Source organism: Mya arenaria, chromosome 10 (genome assembly GCF_026914265.1).
Source record: "Mya arenaria isolate MELC-2E11 chromosome 10, ASM2691426v1".
Classification (NCBI taxonomy): Eukaryota; Metazoa; Mollusca; class Bivalvia; order Myida; family Myidae; genus Mya; species Mya arenaria.
The window spans coordinates 19,630,607-19,634,930 of NC_069131.1; the positions used below are offsets into that span (position 1 = coordinate 19,630,607).

The 4,324-nt window shown below is 30.6% G+C and overlaps 1 long non-coding RNA gene across 2 annotated transcripts; it reads left to right on the forward strand.

Annotated features, from left to right (window-relative positions):
- Positions 1–914: 914 nt before the first annotated feature.
- LOC128206595 (uncharacterized) lies at positions 915–4,028 on the forward strand. 2 transcript variants are annotated; one of them, XR_008256512.1, is made up of 4 exons: positions 915–1,254; positions 2,582–2,660; positions 2,985–3,025; positions 3,415–4,028. It is a non-coding gene; the product is annotated as an uncharacterized LOC128206595 (long non-coding RNA). The 2 variants fall into 2 exon arrangements; XR_008256513.1 differs by lacking the exon at positions 915–1,254 and adding an exon at positions 1,591–1,632.
- The last annotated feature ends 296 nt before the right edge of the window (positions 4,029–4,324 follow it).

The window sequence follows — 4,324 nt, forward strand, 5'->3', positions numbered from 1 at the left end:
TAGTAGAAAGCGCAAAAATATTAAATTATTGGTGAATGCGAAAAGATTTACTGTGGTCTACTTTAGTTTCATAAGGTAGAAATACCGTGTTTTGTGCTCTTTTCAAATTCAACTCGATACCCTCATGAGAACCAATGTATTCGACATTTATTCATCCTTTTTGGAATATTAAAACAATATTTTTAATTATGGTAAATCTTATTTGGGAGTAAGAGTGCATCTTTAGGCAAATGATTATAGACAAATAAACTATTTGATTTTTTCTTTTATGTCTAATATGAAATATACACAGAACTATTTAATAACTAATTACCGTAGAACTCCATCAATGGACATAACAGGCACTTCGGGATAGTGCATTCGCTTCGGATGGAGAAGGTCGCATGTACAAAACACCGTGTCAAATCGACAGATTTAAAATATTGTACAAGGAACCCTTTTTGTTTACCGCTCGGATTTAAATTGATAGTTTTTGGAAAATGGTGTACTCAGTACTGGTTGTATCCCGTGTATCGGTGCTTTACACCGAGTACGTTATAGAACCAAGTAGTCTCTTCGCATCGAGATTGAAACCGCACCCGAATATTGTCCGGTTAGCGCAGTGGTTAGCGCACTCGCTTCTCACCTAGGCGACCCGGGTTCGATTCCCGGCTTGGGCGCATGTGGGTTTGGTTCGTCGTCACCAAGCCGGACAAGTGGGTTTTCTCCGGGTTCTCCGGTTCCCCCCACAACACAAGACCACACTCTCGCGTTAAATCGTGCCAACGAAAGTGATTAATATAATGTTGTAATAACTTGTTTCACAATCGTTGTAAAAATAAATATGTTTAAACTAATATTTTGTATCTCACACTCTGTTTTTTTTCTCTTTTAAAATAATTGAATTTGACTCGTGTCACTCATGGTAGCAATAACAACGTAACGTCGTTTTTTACACTTCCCTATTCTGCACAATGCTAATACCACTCCTCACTCCAATGGATATTACTCCTGCAAACATTTATACTTACTGCCGAAAATGGTACCAAAATAATCATGAATAAATTATCTATCAACTGTAGTACGGGTTTTATCTAATTATGTGAAACAAAATAAAACGAGCAAAAAGTTTCACAAGCATTTTTTGTAATATGTCGTTTTTCTGCCGGTCTTGGGACGTTTTGACTGTCATTTTATACTTTCGATTTCGGATATTTTAAGAATTGTTTTGATTGTCAATGACTTTACAAGGATACATTGACGTCTCCTGCATCGGTGAGTATAACTTTAATGAATTATTATGTATATTTTCTGCTTTTATTTTGACAAAAACTGAAACAGAGGATAAAACATGCTGAATTATAGGTCCACATCGAAAGAGAACAACAATGCATCATCGAATTTCTGAAAATTTATTCATTTATCTACACAGTGATACTATCCATTTGATTCCGTAATCTGTCGCATTTTTCCGCAAGGGCTATTTATAAACACATCGTTTCTGAGAGTGGCCAAAAACAAGAACAATTTGATGACTCATAAGGCATGCAACCTTAAAAGCCGAGAGTATCCGAATTAACCAGGAAGTAATTTTTGTTTACTTTTTAAATGCCAACCTCTGTAAATAGTACTTTATTTTGAGTAAACATTGAGGTAGGTTTATGCATATCATTGTTTTATTATATTTAGAATGCTATTTATAAGGGGTTGCCAATTCTTTTGCATTAACATTGGTCAAATGTTTTATAATTTGAATAAATAAGACATTTGCAATATTGTGATTGGTTTTAATGAAATAAACAGTCGGGTTCTTTAAGGATCTGGTCACTTTCGGTTTAAAAAAATGTAAATAAACTATTGGAGAATTGGCAGTTATTTTTTATTAAGCCATTCTATATTATTAATTAAGAATCTGTCAAGCTTAGTTTGTTATTGTTTATGCGCATGTTTCTGCAACGGGCATTGACCGACAAATTCATATTAAATAACTTAAAAGAGCTCGACAACCCAAACCCAATGAATCAAATTACAACGCCAAGTTTCCATTTAGTGTTTTATTGGTTAATAAGAAAAATGCAGGCTGGCTTATATAGGCATTTCACAATTGAAACTAAGAAAGTAAGCATTTTTTTAATCTTCTAAACAGTTAATTGGATGCCTACCAATTTCAATTGTTTAGAGATCATACATTATCACCAAGTAACTAATACTTAAATAATAATTGGAAAGTTTCAAATTTCAACATATCAATGTTTTAATGTGTAAATTTCAGGAAACATTTTTAAGTTCTGTATAGTTACTTGGATTATAAAATCACTCTCTGTAAAAATTATTCAACTTTTCAAACATTATTTGTCTTCAGATTTATTGGAATTCCTGTTATGATAGGATTTCAATTGCTGTCATTAATTTTCAACTCAATGTTTTGATTATTCATTTGAAATTATTTTAAACTTCACATTCCATAAATGGCTGTTCTTCCTTTTTGACTAAATATTTTGAGTATTTTTACACATTAGTATGTATGCCAATTCATGGGTGGTCAGTTTTGTCATTTATTAGTCTTTTTCCACTTTTTTATTTAATCTTTTCTTCCTTTCAGTGAGAAATAAAGCCATAGAATACATTCATAACACTCAAATTCAGCCAGTCAGGATGATGGGAAGGATTGCAGAACTGAGGTAACTTAGAACTATGATGCATATTTACCAGAGAATATCTCATAAACATGCCATTTGCTTAATTTTCTTTGAAATCATACCTGAAGTTATTGAGAACTCTTTATAAACTTTGACATTTTGTATGATGACATATTTTATTATTTGTAAAATAAATGCTTTTGACATTTTTTTGAGCTGTAAAGTTGAATTGATTCTTAAATTGATTCTGGTAAATACCAAACTGTGTATAGACATCAAACCTCATTACATATATATATATATATATATACATAATTGTCCCTCTCTGAATAATACATAATTATCTATGTTTCTGTTTACTTTCAGTTTCACTCTCACCTGACTGATGCAGATTCAGTAACCTAATTGTATGTACTTTTTTGTCAAATTGTATTTATTTACTCTATTAAAAATATAATGTTGACTTTTTTGAGGAATAATTCTGAAAGGAAAAATAAATTATTATAGAGAACAGGTAATTTGTTATGTACAAAAAGTGGACAAAAATGTTGAACAGTATGAAGTTTTAAATTAGAAAATCCTTATTTCTCTCTGTATGTATGTCAACTTTATTAAGACAATATTAAGACAATATCTGGTAATATAATGTATTCTCTTAATTAAATGTGATAAAACCTTTTTACACTGTATGTATACATCTGTATATGTATGTTGCCATATAAACTGAATGCATGTAGTTTCTTTTGTGAACATGTGTATTTATTGAAATCAAAACATTCCTTTGTTATATTTTCAGGCTCATGATGGTTTCTGAGAAAAAAAAACAGCTTGGTGTAATTTGACAGTATTTTTCAGTATTTGACAGTGGTTCTATCATGCAACAGTCATACCATGAAGTGTCTCACAGATTCTCTCTCAATTCCTGCAATATCCAAGATTACAGTGTAGTGCAAAGAGGATTAATTTTCTTGCAATAAGAAGTATCTGCACTTCCAAATACCCCTGTACAGCATGAACAGTTCCTTTATTTTTTGAGTGATTATAGAGTGAAAATGTTTCCATATAAAATGTTTTCTTTTTATGTGTAAAACTTGTCATGAATGGTTACAAATAAATGCATGGACATTATGATTCCAAATCTATGCACATTTTGATTACCATGGCAACTAATGTTTTGTTTGCCTTTAATCTTCCTATTTATAATACTATTAATTGTAAAAATGCAACAGTCAAGCAGTGAATGGAAGAATGTTAATGTTCTTTGTCTTTTACCTTTTTCAAGCTCATTCTTCAAAATATAAAGCAATTTTAAAATTTCTTAAAAATGGACGTTTTTTCTTCATTTTTTTAAAGTAAAATAATTTGCTTAAAACTTTGTTTAGGTTCTGATATTTAGGAATGTGTATTAAATTTAAAGAAAATAAACAAAATGTGTTGTTTTACATTATTTATTTCATTTAAATTCCGAAGTTTTGAATTTGACCTATTTTGGCAGAAAAATTGATAAAATTGTAAAATTAAAATGGCCATAATTCTGTTAAAAATTGATGGATTTTGAAAACATGTGCATATTTGAGTTTGTAATGACGTAACCTTTAAAATGATATATCACTTTAATATACCGCATTAAATTATTTTTTTACGTTGTTATTGCTACTCATGGCATTTAAACATGATTTTAGTGGTGATGACGTCACGGAGAGGTA